Genomic DNA, 17,927 nt, shown 5'->3' with positions numbered 1-17,927 from the left:
GAATTTAAGGTAGCTTCAGAAAGTCTGTTTCAATAGAAGAGACAGACTTCTTCTTTGTCCTGAAAACCCACAATTTTTATACTTTATTTGCTACACAGAATATGGGTAATAGGGCCCAGAGAGATAGCACAGCGGCGTTTGCCTTGCAAGCAGCCGATTCAGGACCAAAGGTGGTTGGTTCGAATCCTGGTGTCCCATATGGTTCCCTGTGCCTGCCAGGAGCTATTTCTGAGCAGATAGCCAGGAGTAACCCCTGAGTACTGCCGGGTGTGGCCCAAAAACAAAAACAAAAACAACAACAAAAAAAGAATATGGGTAGTTAAACAATGATGACATGGCAAAGCTTCTACTGAACAGCAGTGTACTAAATTCAGTTCTGTGGGGACTCAAGAATTAAACCTAAGTTTTTCAACTGCACAGGGGTGAGTGCCCTGAACCTCACCATTGTCTAAAGGTCACTCATATACTTTACATAGATATTATGAGGACAAGTGAAGTGACTATTTACCAGACACTGTGTAAGTTACCACAATTATTGTAAAGTATTGATACGTTATACTCAGTTCATCCGAATTCAAAAGAACCAGTCAGAGGACAGAGTTTTAGAGCTATAAACTGCAAAGTCAAGCTATCTGTCACTTTGTGGGTATGGGAGCTTAAACTTCTGCCAGCATCCCTTTTAGTTTGAATCATACATTTACACACATAGTGCATTTGAAGCAAAGGCTGTCACTTATTAAGTTTGTTCATTCTTGAAGCTTTTCCACTGAAAGCTTGTTCTTTCCACAGAATACAAGAAATATACCTTGAAGATTTTTTGCTAATAATTTTATAGTGTTTGGATTATAGTCTCTGAACGAGAAAATGAAGCCCCATAGACTTCATGTCAACTGTCTCACTCATGCTCTTTTCATGTCCTAATGAAAGTTTTTACATATAGTTATATCAGTCAATAGACAGTGATTGTGGAAATACATGTGTGAATTTCTAGCAGGAAGCTAAAAACAAGGATTTGTAGTGTTATGAAGTAATAAATGATGACTAGGACATTTTTGTTTGTGTTTGGATTTTGGGTCACACTCAGAGACGCTCAGGGGTTACTCCTGGCTCTGCTGGCAGAAATCGCTGCTGGCAGGCTCCGGGGGGACCATATGGGATGCTGGGATTCGAACCACCATCCTTCTGGACCAGTAGCATGCAAGGCAAATACCATACCACCGTGCTACCTCTCTGGCCCTATGATGACCAAGGCATCTTAAGAACAACCCACTAAAGAGCATTTTTTTTTTCAGGATATTTAAATTGTGTTTAGAGTAAAACTTCCCAACCTTGTTCTTTTCACTAAAAACTGTCATGTTGGGGCCAGTGTGATAGCACAGTAGTAGGGCATTTGCCTCGCACACCATCAACCCAGGATGGACCTGGATTCAATCCCTAGCGTTCCATATGACCCCCCCTCCCCTGAGCCAGGAGCGATTTCTGAGTGTATAGCCAGGAGTAATCCCTGAGTGTTACCGGGTGTAGCTTAACAACCAAAAATTGAAAGAAAAAACTATCATGTTAATACAAGTCTTTTACATGTGATGCATTGTGAGCTAGTATTTTCATGATTCATCAATGTAACATAAAGTCCCTGTGGAGTGAGCATATTGATTTTTTTTCCCATCGATTTAGTGACCCCTAATATAAAAATGCTAAAGGGACTCTTTTATATACCACTAATCTCAACAAATAAGAATGTGATCATAATTTATTTAAAAGAGGTCCACTATATATACTAGAAAGCACATGAAATTATGTGATTACAACAAATAGCTAAATCACATAAAATAGGCAAGAAAACATTAATGACTTTGTGACAAGACCTTCATCTTAAAAGAAAGAAATGTGAAATAAAAGTAACTATTGTGTCAGTGTTATTGCTTACATATGATCAATAATCAATTAATAATCAATTAAGGCAAACTCAAGTAGTAATAGTGAAAATTAATATATCTAAATTAGAAAAAAACCCCAAATGATTGCTATGGCAGTTTTAATAGCTACTAACATTTCTAATCCTAGACCAAAATTGTTTAGTCTATTAGAATGTCTATATTAGAATTAATTAAGCAATAAAAATATTTTAGATATGTGTGGATATATTTTAGTAAGTGGCTTATAAGAATTGTTTTATCGCCATAAATAACAATATACTAATTAAACTTGCACATGTTTTAGTCATTTAGTGTAAAATTGGAAGAAGAAATGATTGGTAGATACAAAACAAGCCTGAAAGAGGTATTTCCAAAGTAACCTGTTCTATATCAACTTTGAAATGGATTTGAGGGAAAATGAACTGTGAATAAAGCCAGTTAGAAGTTATTGAGATTTATCTCCTTTTATGATTCAGATGTTCTAAGGACAACTCACCACTTTTATATATTTTAAAAGGCACATGAGACTGTCTGCAAGAACACATTTGTTCCTGGAAATTTTCTGAAAATTTGTCATACTTCCAGGATGATACTTTAGATTTGCAGTAGAATTTTTCTTTACTTTAGATATTTGCTAGAAATATCCTGGTTTTGTTCTTTGTCCAAATCATTAAATATAAGATAATATAATGGAACTCAGATTTAAGTTGTATCTAACACTGATGACACAACTATATGTCTAAAGGGAGTTCTGCTTTATCTTTAGGATTATTCTCCTTTTTGTTGCCTCAGAAATGTGCTTCATCAAAGGCTTCACTGTTAAAAAATTGTCTCAAAGAGATTTTCAAGGAACCATTTACTTCAACTTATTAAAAGAAGTAAACATTGTACACCCTTACAACCGGAAAAAAACTAATAGCTCTCTGGGTTTATGGGTTATCAAGCCAAACATGGGTATTCATGGTTTTAAAGTGTAAATGAAATTTTTATTTATTCAAATTCTCATTATTTCAGAGAAAACTAGAGTTTAGAAAGTTTAAAGACTACCTTTTAAAAAATGTTCTTTAGAGCCAGAAAGTCAGTACAGTGGTTGATGCACTTGTCTTGCATGTAGCCAACACAGACTTGTTCTCTGTTGAGAGGAGATATCCCTGCACACAGAATGAGAAGTAACCCCTGCGTACACTGGATGTGACCCCAAAACAATGAAAAATAATCTCTCTCTAGTAAATAAGAGTATATTTCATGATAAAGTATAAAACTCGAATCTATTTCCAGCCTTACAGTCATTTCACTTACAGTTCATACATTTGCTTCCCTTACTTAAAAACTAACTTGTCAATCTGGAGATATCAAGCAGCTGATAGGGCATTTGCATTGCATGCAGTTAATGAAACTTCAATCCCTGGTACCACATGTGAGTACATAATTGCTTTACTTCGAGTTTAAATTGATTTAGCATATATTTTATAATTGATGACTTCCTGTTCTCTAAAACCTACATGATCAATTAATTGCTATCAAGGATTTTCTGGGAGGTCAAGTAAATAAAGTGTTCTGCAACTATTTAATATTTTTATACTTCACAAGAACAAATCCTCATAATTACTTTCGATGCTTACTTTCTAAAAATAGAAATATATGATATTTTGTTTAAATAAAAGTGAAAATATGTCTGGGGCATAATTCCTGTATGAATAAGCATATTATAAGTATATTAGACTACCTTATATTAATTTTGATATTAAAATCTTTTTGGCTGACACAAACTATATATATATATATTTTTTGCTGCTTTGACACATGATTTATTTTGTTTAATGGATTAAAGAAAAAAATACCTCAATTACATGCCTCTGATTCAACCCTTGTTTAAAGAAGATAAATAAGCACAATGTCTGTAACTTTCTGTTCTGTCCAAATATTGTTTTTCATCTCTACATTCAACATGAGGTTCTTGACTTTTCTCTACCCTTATTGGACATAACAGAATTCATCCTACCTTCTGTGCCAGATCTAGCCTGTCATGTCTCATAGATTTTTGTTTGTTTGTTTGTTTTTGTGTTTTTGGTTTTTGAGCCACACCGGAGGTGCTCAGGAGTTTACTCCTGGCTCTGTGCTCCGAAATCACTCCTGATAGGCTCCGGGTGTTGGGGGCGGGGGCATATGGAATTCCAGGGCTTCTACCTGGGTCCGTTCCAGGTCATTTGCAAGGTAAATGCCCTGCCTCTGTGCTATCTCTTCAGCCCCAGTCCATAGATTTCGAAGGGATGCTCTTTTTTTATTATTATGGGCTTATGCTTTTATATATAACATGAGGAATAATCTTTAGTGTTTTCTATCAATCAGAGCAAATTGACAATTGACTTGATGTGTAAAGAAAGTTCAGAGAAATAAACTGGCATTTTGCAGGTTATATCACCAGGGAGAGTGCGTGATTTAGAAGGCACTATCCTCTGACCAATCTCAACTGTAGTTCTCTGTTTATAGTTCCCAGACTAGCAACAGAAGTATCAAGCAGGAGGTTGCTAGAATCCCATCCTTTGGGAGATAGGAGTTAATGGCTTCCCATAATGCCCACACCCTAATCCTTGGAGCCTGCAAATACTGCAAAAAGAGACTTTGCAGTTGTAATTAAGTTCAAGATATTGACAAGAAAATTTACCCTGGGTTATCTAGATTGTACTAATATAATCCTGTAATTATGATAAGAGCATAGTAGCAGGATCAGAATGAAAGAGGATATGACAACAGAAACAGAGGACTGAGTGAAAATAAGAAAAGAAGAAAGAAGAAAATAAGAAAGATGAGAAAATGGATTTTCCCCTCCAGTATAAATATAATACTGCCTACCCTTGAATTTTTCTTTTTCTTTTTTTTTACACTTGGATTTTTCAACTCCATCATCAAAAGTAGGGATTTTATTATGTTGCAAGTCAATACCTTTTTGCTAATTGCTATAGCAACAATAGGAAATGAATACAAGAGGGTAAAATACAACCTTCTGCACTTTCACAAGTTTTGAGGTAACTTTGATTCATGACAAAGTTTGATAAGCATTACTCTAATCCAATGTTTCTTACCTACTTTCCAACTATAGCTCCCCTTTTAAGATTTTCCTTTCTGTTCCTTTCCTAATGCACCCACCCTTCCTACCAGGAATCCCCTAGTCTTCTGCTTAGCATCCTACATATGTTATTTTTATTTATGCTATCTTTAGAATATTTTGCGGTCCATTGGAGGACTATACAACTCTGGATGAGAAATTTTATTCTAAACCATTCAATACAATCTTGATATTCATGTTCCACTAGAAAGAATATTTTCATATGAGACCCAAAGATTATAAAATAGACTAGGATTTCATTGACAAGTGAGAAAAGAGTGATTGACAAATGAGAAAAAAGATTTTTGCAGATGTGGAGATGAAGTAAATGATCCAAACTGATGCAGTGTTGAAATGTGAACTAAGCAAAGACAGCCATCGCTACTCAGTTGCAAGACTCTGCAGACTTATTGCAGGGCCTATTTCATCAAGAGAAAAAAAAAACTGAAGCAGAATCTGGACTCTAAAATCTCTCATAGTGTTGTAATTTATTTCTTCTTTTAGAATCCATAGGAAGTACAGAGATATGCTAAAAAATTATTGTACCGTTTGTGCAGGGGAGGTGGCTGGAATGTGGGTCAGCAGTCGAGCACCTGGTTTTCATGTCTACCACTTCGCCCACCCCAAAAACAACAAACAAATAATAACGAAAGAGTCTGAACTTCTTGACTCAGAAAGTTAACATAATCCACTGGACATCATGCTTTACGTGTAGGAGACCCGAGTTCAATTCCCAGCACCACATTCTTTCCCAGTGAAGAGCACCAAGCCTCTGAACATTCCTGAATATATCTCCCATAAAGATCCTGTATACTGCTTAGAAGGCAAAATAAGTAAAAAATTTAAATCAAGGGACGGGAGCTGGCTCTAGAAGTAAGGCGTCTGCCTCGCAAGCGCTAGATTAGGGTGGACTACTGTTCAATCCCCTGGTTTCCCATATGGTCCCCCAAGCTAGGAGTGATTTCTGAGCACAGAGCCAGGAGTAACCCTTGTGAGTCACCGGGTGTGGCCAAAAATAACATCAACAACAACAACGACAAAAATGTTTTAAATCAAAATAAAGACTTAACATTTTTTTTTTCTGGGGGCCATATCCAGTGCTTTTCAGGACGTACTTCTGGCTCTATGCTTAGGGATCACTACAGAGACTATGCTTGTGGGGGCCAGGATCTGATTTAGGTCAGCTAGAGGCAAAACAAGCACCACTGCACTATTGCTTTGATTACACGTCTTACTTAAAAATATAACTATATTTTTTGATGGGATTAGATGTTTTTTTTTGTAAAGCTCTGTCAGTGCCCTGTATATTTTGGATATTAGCCCCTTATCTGAAGGATGTTGGGTGAATCCTATACATCCATGTACATCCTATATATGGATGTACATGGAATCTATCATGCTCAGTGAAATAAGTCAGAGGGAGAGAGAGAGACGCAGAATAGTCTCACTCATCTATGGGTTTTAAGAAAAATAAAAGTCATTTTTGTAACAATCCTCAGAGACAATTAGAGGAGAGCTGGAACACCAGCTCACTCCATGAAGCTCACCACAAAGAGTGGTGAGCACAGTTATAGAAATATCTACACTGAGAATTACCATAATCAAGTGAATGAATGAGGGAACTGGAAAGCCTGTCTGGAGTACAGGTGGGGGTGGGGTGGGATGGAGGGAGATTTGGGACTTTGGTGGCGGGAATGTTGCACTGGTGAAGAGGGGTGTTCTTTATATGACTGAAACATTATCACAATCATTTATGTAATCAAGATATTCAAATAAAGAGAAAAAAATTAAAAAAATATAACTATAGATTGGGCCCAAGTAATAGCACACCAGATAGGGCATATGCCTGCATGTGGCCAACCCGGGTTTGTTCCCTGGCATACTAAAATGGTCCCTGAGCTTATTAGAAGTAATTTCTGTGTTCAGAGACAGAAGTAACCCCTGAGCACTGCTGGATGTGGCCCTCAAACTAATACAATATAAATATAGCATATGCATATATGTGATCATATGTGTATGTATATCTCTATTGTACACGTCTTAGGAAAAATTGCAAACTATCCATTGAATTAGCTCAATTCTCCTTTAAGATCCAGCCAGTAAAGGGAGTAATATAGTAGAAAAAAGTAGCTTTGAAATAGAATACAGTCCACAGAATAACTTTCCAGAGTATACTTTGCTCTTATCATTCTATAACTGGAAGGGACTTTGAAGTCCACATTCAAAACTGCAACTGTTTGAATGTAGTGCAACAAGATATTCTATGAACTTAGGATAGATGAATGCATTAGCTTTGTGGGTACCCAGTAATAGATGAACCATAGTTGCTTGTAAGTTCAGAGCTAGTTCAAATGATCTTCAAAAAAATGTTATCTGCTCATACAGAGCTTATCCAAATAATCTGAATTTTTTTCACTATCCAGAATCCAGCTGACACTCATGTGAGGATTTACTTTCCCATGAGATTTCTCTTTTTACTCTCAGCCAGAAATATTCCACACTCTTTTTCAAGGTTATACAACTGATATTTCCCAAATGAACTGATAAACAAAAATGAATGGTAAAGTAAATAGCAATAAATTCAATGTGAAATCTAGTTATTGAGAACTATCAGACATAATGAATATCAAGGCCTTTACATAAAGAATTTGATTCACATCCATAGTGCTAAATATGTCATTACATTAGACATCATACTGTTAAGTGATGTATAATACTGGAAATTAAAAATTGCCCTTTTTGGTCAATAACTGCACCATTGTCCAAATTCATGAATCTGCATGAATTAACAAAATGGAAAGATGAGAGAGGTAGAAGAAAGAGCTACATGATGATTAACACCTGAGAATTTAAATCTAGAAGGCAAAGACTCAAAGAAAAAACAGAACAGCTGAGTAACATGATACATAAGAACAAATGAAATAAAATGAAAAAAATATCCTAGACAAGGAGAGAGATCAACTTTGGTTCATTTACTCTGTGATTAAAACCAAAAAAAAAACATTGTAAGCTTCTCAGAGAAATGAGGCTTTAACCTCTAAAATTTCAAGGTGAATTACTATGGGAAAATATTTTAATACAATTAGCATTACTTAAATATCTTCTCTATTTAAATTAATGGGTAAGAATATTTATTAAGATCCTTTCTTATTAATGAATTATGATGTTCTGTACATTATTCTATAATAGAACAAATGTAATTATTAAGAAATTGCCAGGCCCAGAGAGATAGCACAGCAGCATTTGCCTTGCAAGCAGCCGATTCAGGACCAAAGGTGGTTGGTTCGAATCCCGGTGTCCCATATGGTCCCCGTGCCTGCCAGGAGCTATTTCTGAGCAGACAGCCAGGAGTGACCCCTGAGCACCGCCGGGTGTGGCCCAAAAAAAACAAAAAAAAAAAAAACAAAAAAAAAGAAATTGCCAAGTTACTCCTGGCTCTGCTTTCTGAAGAACATAAGGATTTCTGGATAATTTTTGTTTAAGCTTCATTTTTCAGGAAGAAATAATGTTGAAGAAATTTTGAAAGACAAAGTTTGGTTCAATAAAATTCCAATGTAAATAGTTCTATTGAATAAAGTTTCCTATACACTAATATTTTATCTTTGAACCCTATAATACTTTAAAGTAAGGATTTTTATCCTTTAATCTTTAGATTTAGAATTTTGTAATAGATAAAATAAACTTTCATAGCAAGAACATGATGCAGATATCATTTTTAAGTTAATGATACTTTTTATTGAAAAGAAAAAGACTAACATTTGCATCTCAAACTGAACATTAGTTGTCATTTCTTGAGTAGCAATATTGAGACTGCTGAAGTCCACACACAGCCTACTCTATTGGTTCCAACTCATTGTTCAGAAGATTTGAAAAACAGAGTTCAAAGATACTTCCTTAATGTTTCTTTTAAAAATTTGTGAGAATAGTGACAGCCGGACACCTGGGGTCATTCTAGCACAATTCAGATAGCACTAAGTCGGGCATTGAGCCTTCCACCAGTGTCTTAGCATCATGGCTGGGAGCACATAGAAGAACAAGATGGGGACCGGAGAGATAGCATGGAGGTGGGGGGTTTGTCTTGCATGCTGAAGGACGGTGGTATGAATCCCGGCATCCCATATGGTCCCCTGAGCCTGTCAGGAGCTATTTCTGAGCATAGAGCCAGGAGTAAACCATGAGCACTGCTAGATGTGACCCAAAAGAAAAAAACAAACAAACAAACAAACAAAAGAAGTACAAGATGGTCATCTTGAAAGGAAACCACCTCAAGAGAGATTAAGGTACCCCTCTGGTACCTCATGGCATCTGACCACCCAGAGTGCAGAGTCCTGAGTAGTCTCTAAGCACCATGGAGTGAATCCCTCCTTGGAAACAAACAAACAAACAAACAAAACAGTATCTTATTGTATAAAAAGAAACAACGGGGATAAGGAGGATCTGGAACAATGAATAGTATGAAGGTTTGAGATTATTATCTTAAAGGCACAAAGGGAGAAATGGTTCATAGAAAAGCAGTAAAGTCTGTAGCTATAAAGAAAAAGAGAAACCTTACGTCTACTCTACCATCATAAGAGAATGGCCACCACCAAACTGTGTTCTTTTCTCATTGAGGATCTCTTCTTTGCCATTATCAGTGACCAAATATAATTGAGACCAAAAGGTGAAGGACTCTGGTATATGTTATCTGTCTCTTCATTTCAAACTGCTGGGACACAGAATAGAGGGAAGAGAAGGTTGGAGAGGAATGGGTCTGAAAAGGCAAAGAGAGATTGATTGTCAATCATTTTATACATCAGAAAGTCAACTGTGTTGAATAAAAATTTATCCTCTTAAGTGATAAACTTGAAAGCTAATCTTGCAATGAAATTGAGACAGGATAAAAAACATTTCCTAGGAAAGAGGTTTTTATATTAGTGAGAGACACAGCTGCATTATAAAAAGAAATTTTATGGATCTGAGTAGAAATATCAGTCTGGTCAGATTAAGAATTTAAGTTTTAAAAAATAAAAAGAATTTTAAATAGTAAAGGAGGCCAGGACCTTAAGGGAAGTTAGATCTCATGACATGAAAAAGGCAAGGAGAAAGACTGCTATGAAATGACCATTGGAGAAATGATTTACTTAACTATATTGGCAATACAAGTTTCTATTTTAAATTATCAATATCTTTCTAGATAGATGGAAGTAGAGTATATATAGAGAGTATATATTGGCTTTAATGTACTCTGTGATAAGATAAAATTGAAAAATTAGTATGGCTTGTTATGTCCATTCTCTCTTTTTTCTTTGATAATCAATAAACTGATTAATCCCACAACCATTCAGAATATTTGCTCATCTTCAAAAAGAAATACTAATCAGTTTAGACCTAAAAAACTTACAGCATTGCCTGTAAAAGAAAGAAGTGGTAGCTTCTGGGAAAATAGCATAATAGTAACCTGGTCCCTTTATCTTTACTACATGGCACCTTAGCACCACTAACTACAAGTAGCTCCTGGCACTATAGAATCCCAGCAGAACAGTATTCTCAGGCCCCTTTTTTCAGCCCTCCACTCTGGAATGTCCAGAGAGAAGCTATTTAAGAGCATTGCTTGGAAGACACTTCAAAAATAATTTTTTATGGATTTAATAAAGCAAATCTAGAGTTAGTTCAAATGGCCTTCAAGTTATTTATCCAAATCACATTTAACTGATATAATTGCAACTACCTTCCAAAATTCTCTCAATTAGCTAATATGGCAGACCTCAGTAACACTAAGTATTCTCCCAATAAATGATCCAGTGGCTTATTCCCTTCTCTTTCTTCTCCTCCTCTTTGCATATCCTTTTTTTCTACATTATTTATTTACTTTTTATTTTTTGAAATTAAAACTCTGAAAATCACAACTTTTAAGTACTTACCCAATAGTGTTTCTTCTTACATAAATGTTTTCAGTCACTCTCAAGGTTAGAAAATATACATCTGATTCATATTATAGTCAGTTAAATTGTAAATGAATGGGGAAAAAATTCTGAAAACAAATAATGTGTCCTAGGTTTGTTGGTGTCCTGTCACCTGACCTAAAAGCCTCTACAATACTGGATTTATGAACAAGAACCTGAGTTCAATTTTTCAGGTGATTTATTTAACTCAAAATGTTTTAAAGGAACTGCCAACTTTGACAGCTACTGTGAACATGAAGTGCCATCCTGCTAAACTTTCATTTCCAGCTTCGGGTAATGTCATGCTTTTCAAATGAGGTGTATATACTCTTCATTTATGTAATCCTAGTTCTTCTACTAGTGCAGAGGAAATCCCAAACAGAACCCCAGTGATTTTTAGCAACCACAGGTAGTTGGTGAATATTTTAGGGCTTCTATATATGCTTGAGATAATTAAATTTGATGATCAGGCCATACGATCACCTATGAGAGAGAAATTTTATTACTGGCATAATTTAGGGTAGCTCAACAGTTTCTGTTATAACTACAAAGCTTGGATTCATCAAGACACTAGAGTGAAGTTTTTCAAATTAACTATTTATTCTAACCCCACAGGGTGGAAAACCAATGAAGGCTTCAAATTCTAACTGACTTTCCGAGTTTCCTGTTTCCTCTGAAGGTCATGATAGGCCTAATTTTACAAGAAGTCAAAAGGAGATTCATATTATAGTTTGCGACCCAGAACTGGAACCCAAAAAGCTGTATAAATCTGATGCAATTTCTCTGCCTTAAGAATCCACTGTTGTTATCACTTGCTTCCTGGGTTCCTCTTAAATATTCCTTCTTGGCTTGGAAAAATAAATATGCAGTCACATGTACACAGGCTTGCTCACTCTTTGCCTTTCAATTTTAGAGACATCTTGCTGATAGTTCCCTTTTACTCTGCTTAGACTCAGTTCTATTTCATACTTTGGATCTGATAGTCAATTTTTTAACAGTTATTATGTTATGAGATGTGATGTGCCATAATTAAGCATGTATGTTGTAGACCCACTGAGACTTTTGGAGAATCTACAAAAGGTTTTGTGTAAAAAAATATATACAAGACCACTTAAAACTTCCATCAAGTCCTAAGTAAACAAATTGCAGTGTTGCTCAACAATTTAAATGGTGGCCTTACGGAAAATAAAACATAGTGTCCTAAATTACTCTTGTTGTTTTTATTTTTTTCAAATGCCTCTGTTTAGTTCAATATACCACTGAAGTCATATGGGCATGAAATTTCCTTTGAAATCAATGGATGGATGATCCACTGGACTTTGAGTTTAAGTGAGAACTGGGCCAAGTTTTCCACTGTAAGCAGCATTACCAAATAATGTTTTCTGTTCTCAAATAATTGCTATCCAATTAAACATCTAACTGACAACAAACATTTGGCTGTCATTTACTTCCCAGAATCATCTGGATCCGTACTTGTTCATTGTGTCTGGGTGTTCTTACGCCCTGGACTTCTAGGTCAGTTCTAAGTTGCACAACACAAGTAGAGGAAGCAAAAAAGCCACTACTTAAATTAGTCCATTGAGATTTCTGCTGCTTCATTCTGGTTACTTATTATGATTTTCCATGGCCTAGTACCTTTAATTAGACTCTATCATGGGTCAGAGTTGTATACCTGCCCTAAAAAATGAACTTAATTCCTCTCTGTTGCCACATTATATATTATCAAGAAATATTAATGAGTTTTAGTGACAAGGACCAGTGCCTTTCAGTAAAGCCTGTGGAACTACTTGGGAATAGTATTTTAAACATACATAATAAAATATATGAAATTTTAGGATAAAATATTATACCAAAATATAACCACCAGATATTAAATCTTTATTTTTAAAATTTGTCTATAAGTACATGAAAAATAAACATTTAAAATTGATATCATAAAGAGCCTATAAGTTTCAAAGTTTAGATTTGCTATAACAGTATAATAAGAAATCTGTATGGAATGGCAGAATCAGAATACATTTGAAAACAGTTTTCTATTAATATTAATAATTAAACGCTAAATTTTGGGTTCAGTTTCACCAAAATAAAGATCTTTATTTTTTTATATTCAGATTTATATAGCCCTTAAATTACTTTTAGGTTTGCACAGAACCTTTGCAGGTCCATGTGCTCTCTGCTAATGTTATAGTATGTAAATATTTCTGCTAGAGCAGTTCCATTTGGTGGTAAGAGAGGACTAGTCTGAAAGCATAATAAAATTCTAAATTTCTAAAGTTTAGCCTCCTGTTATTTATTTAGGAAAGACAAAGACATAGTTGTGGACCTGGTGATACAATGGTTAAAAGAGTCAAGGTGTTCATGGCAAAACCTGATTCTATTCTGACATTGCATGAGGTCCAGAAGAACCAACAGGAGTGATCCCTTAACACAGAGCCAGCAGTATTCCCTGATCACTACAACTGTGGCCCCAAAACAACAGCAACAAAAACAAAAACAAAAAAAGCACTCAAGGAAACGTAGGGTTCTTTAGAGGCAAGACCCTCAAATAGATTGCTGGCATAAATATATTTATTATCATTTTTAAAAATCTGTTCTAGAGGCCTGAGCAATAGCACAGAGGTAGAGCATTTGCATTGCACACAACTAACCCAAGATGGACTGGGGTTCAAATCCCAGCATTCAATATGGTCCCCCAAGCTAGGAAGGAACGGCGATTTCTGGGCACAGAACCAGAAGTAATCCCTGAGTGCCCAAAAACAAAAACAAAAACAGAATCTGTTTTAATTTCTACAGTAATTCCAATATCATTTTTTAAATCTTTCTTGGTTTTGTTTTTAAGCAGTGCTGAGGGGTGGGAACTTACGTCACAATAAACTGTACTCCTAGTTCTGTGATCAAGAATCTCTGATAGTGCTACCTATAAGACCATATGAAATGCCAGGGATTAGACTGGAGTTGACAACACACATGGCAGACCCTTACCCTCATGCTATTGACCCCATCCAATATTATCATTTCATATTTCCAATGCTACGATATCATACCCACCAGCAGAATGTGAAGGCCCTGCACCATTCATTATGTTCAGTTCCCCCACTCCCTACACCCCACACATTCTCCTCTCAACAACTTTTTACTCCTAAATCAATCTTACAGACTTTTATTTTTGGTTTGTTTCCATTGGGGAATTATCTTATCTCTTGCTTTGTTTCTTCAGGCTCCTGATAAGTGAAATCATCTGGTGTTTATTTTTTCCTTTCTGATTCTATTCACTTTGCAGCCCACTGCAAGATTTCATTGTTTCACATAGTTAAGTAGTATCCCAATGTATATATATACACAACATTGGTATTTGAAAGCTTAAAAGCATCTTGAACAAAGAAATCCCTCCTGTACACAGAAGGCAAGAGTGAGCTAAATTGGGTAATTCATGTATGTGGGTCATATTTAAAATAATGGGCTAATACAGAGGGTACTGGGGAGAAGAAAGGAAAGGTCAGTTAGGGAGATTATCGTGGAAGACATAGACATCAAGTCATGGTAAATTTATGGCTTATCTTCTTTATTGAAAATTTCAGAAAATTAAATCTTCCCCAGAATAATGGACGAGGCACCTTTTCCCAAGGTATGATTGGAGAGTCCAGAAGAGGGAAGTAGCCAGAAGAGAGGCTGTAGTAACACTGTCCTTATAGTCTTGACTTGACTTCATTAGCAGAATGCCTATGGACAATAGGGCTAAGAAAATCTGCAGGAACTCTTACGCAGCATAGATATTTATTTGCACCCATATTTTTCTGCTTAACTGTCAATTTTCTTCTTAAAGTATTTCAGAAGGGTTGAAGAAATGTTATAGGTATTAGGTGCACAAAGCCAAACCTGGTTTGTTCAGCTTGCCACTGCATTTAGTACCCTAAGCACCACCAGGAATGACTGCTGAGCAGAGCCATGAGTACTAGCTGATACAACCCCTAAACCAAATGATACAGCCCCTAAACCAAATGAACAAAGGAAGGGATTCACAAGAAAACAATGAACCAAAATATTTTACTTAGGAAATACTAGAGAGGAGAGACCAGTAAAGAAAGCGGAGAGAGAAAGCAGGGAGAGAGAAGAGAGAGGAGGTAGAGAGAGGAAGTGGGGGAGAGGGAGAAAGAGAAGAATTAAAAGGGTTTATACAACCTAGATTGATATGCAGATGATCTCCAAATAAAGTGAGTTTTAAAGTAATTTTTATGTCCAGAGTAAAATAGCATAAGTGACTCCAAAATGAAATTTCTCCTGGAGTAACTCAACCTAATGGTGCTCAGGGGACCATAGAAAAGGGTAAAGGACTGACTCACTAAATTGCATGTAAGTTAGGGTCCCATCCTCTGCACTCATTCCTGACCTCAAGCTTTTTCAAGACTGCTTCCTTCCCAACCTGGGCCTGGTTAGCAAATTCGATTGCTTTATTAGGATTTGATCATGGAAAAAGGACTGGTGATTTCTAATCAAACATCTAATAAGGTCTTTCTTCCTGTTGAATCATCCTTTACTGGGCCTTTATGAAAGTTTTGAGTTGGCCCTTTAATTTGGATGTAGGTGCTGGTGACGGGACATTCCTTTCCAGATTTTATCTTGGTTTTATGACTGGTTTTTAAAACATTGCCAAGGACCATCCTACCTGCTGGCAGCTTCATACCCTTCCAGTGAGTTTACATGTAAATAGCTTTTTCAGAAGTAACCTCCTTCCTGCTTTCAGTGCCTCACCCATGAACTTAACTTTTTGCCAAAGATACATTTTGGGGTGGCAGAGTTTGACTCCCCTACAAACATTTCCCAATTTGTTAATTGATTTTCCACCTACTGAACTGGCTAGTGTCTTGGTATCAAGAAAATGGTCATAACCCTTTCTTTCCAAAAAGGTCTCATTCATGTGCTTAAAGTATAAGTGTGTACCATACAGTCTAAAAGAATCTACCACTTTTGAGAAACTCAGAAGACACCAAAACTCTTTCCAAGACAAGATTATTGGGAAGAGCATCTTATGGATGAATGAGGAAGGACAACACAGGGGAGCCTCACAGGACAGAATAAAATTGCTGGCTCTCAAAAGTAGAAAAAACTGGGTTTTAAGAACCATATAATCCATCTAATCTAACTTCCTTGTTCAATGCCAGGAAACTTTGCCCTAGGCCAATGTTTTTCAACCTTTTTGTGCAAAGGCACACTTTTTTCATGAAAAAAAAAAAAAATCACGAGGTACACCACCATTAAAAAAATGTTAAAAAAATTTAACTCTGCCTATATTGACTATATATAAAATATTTCTCTTGAATAGGATTCTAAAAACAAAAAAAATTATTTTATAATTACTTTTTTTTATGAAATAATCTAATGCTTGGTCTATTTGTGAGCCAAAGTTGCATGTTACAGATGAAATTGTAATTTTTCCCACTGCACACCAGACAATATCTTGCAGCACAGTGGTTGAAAAACATTGCCCTAGGCTATAGGCTAAGCACCTAAATCATTGAAATAAATATGCTTCATTGGAGTATACTGTGGGACATGGCGCTACTAGTGGCTCTTGCCTACTGGACATCAACAGTTTGTGCTCTAACATGACTCAGTTGCCCATAAATGCTAAGAAGGTCATATAATGGGTAGAGAGGGGGGGTTTGTGCTGGGAAGGGGGCAATGGATAGATATATGAAGATAGAGTGTGGGAGGATTAATTTTATAATCAAAAGCTGGGATGGTACCAGTACATTGGGTAGGGCACTTGCTTTTCTTGAAGCTAACTGGGTTCATATGGTTCTCCCAAGCCTGTACGGAGTGATTCCTGAAAGCAAAACCAGGAGTAATCCCTGAGCACATTCCAGGTGTGGCCTACACAACAATAATCAAGACTAGGTAACTTGTCTTTAAAAATTGTGTAGACCTGGCAGTGTTTTGCTCTGAAGTACAATTTCTGAAGTATGTATAAGTGAGTTTAGTTTTCTGAAGAGCTGAGAACCCAAGTCCAAATTTTTGAGGGGCCATACCAGGTGATGCTCAGGGGTTAGTCCTGGCTATGTGCTCAGAAATCGCTCCTGGCTTGGGGGACCATATGGGGCTCTGGGGGATAGAACTGTGGTCCGTCCTAGGTCAACTGCATGCAAGGCAAGTGCCCTATCTCTGCACCACCAAACCGGCCCACCAAGTCCAATTTTCATTTTATCTCATGTCAACATCAACATATATCAATAACCTGTGTCTGTTTTGTGACACAAGCAATTCTTTTTTTTTATTTTTTTATTTTTAATTATGAGAAAAAAGATGCAAAGAAAGAGGACAAGGTAAAGTTACAGTGGAAGGACAATCACCCATAAACAGAATTATCAGAAATCCCCTTGCTGATATTTTAACTTTGAACTTTCAGCCAAAGAATATTAAGAAAAATAAAACAGAACCCATGTACAATTACGTTGTCCCTCAAGTCCCCAGATTGTAATACATAATATTTCTTAGCAGCACATCAAGCAATCTAAAGCCATAAAACTTATGTAACTCCTTAAACATTGAAGGCATAGTATTTTTTTACATTTCCATGCACATGCATCTTAGTTTAAGTTAACCTCAAACGTGGGTTTTTCTTTTTAAGGATAAGAGTCAAAGGAGCACAGTAAAAACGGTGTTAGAGTGGCAGTCATTGTTTGCATAGGCCCACCAAAATATGGGGGACATGGCAAGGAAAAGTCTTGGCCTAAATACAAGGAGACCCTACCCCTGAAGTTTCCTGGCATAAGACCAACTCTAGGCTCCAGGCAAACTAGTTTGCCCAATCCAAGTCATTGTCTGTAGTGCCAACACACACTTTTATTTTTCACACAGTCTCTGTTGTTGGTATCATGTTTCTGTATTAAAGATCCTGGAATCTGCATATCCTACATTGAAGTCAGGATGTGGAGCGTCCTCTAGTTTCACCTCACAATTAAAGGGCAACTCAGAAAGCCCTGGCCA

General features: G+C 36.4%; 1 long non-coding RNA gene across 1 annotated transcript in view; it reads left to right on the top strand.

The window, feature by feature from the left end:
* LOC126017525 (uncharacterized) overlaps positions 1 to 17,387 on the top strand; it is a 122,766-nt gene extending 105,379 nt beyond the window's left edge. The window contains exon 2 of the long non-coding RNA XR_007498890.1: positions 17,264 to 17,387. This is a non-coding gene — a long non-coding RNA (uncharacterized LOC126017525). The remainder of the gene's footprint in view (positions 1 to 17,263) is intronic.
* The last annotated feature ends 540 nt before the right edge of the window (positions 17,388 to 17,927 follow it).

Source organism: Suncus etruscus, chromosome 9, assembly GCF_024139225.1.
Source record: "Suncus etruscus isolate mSunEtr1 chromosome 9, mSunEtr1.pri.cur, whole genome shotgun sequence".
NCBI classification, from domain to species: domain Eukaryota; kingdom Metazoa; phylum Chordata; class Mammalia; order Eulipotyphla; family Soricidae; genus Suncus; species Suncus etruscus.
Note: the sequence above shows the minus strand (reverse complement) of the source record. Positions and strands in the feature narration are given on the sequence as shown.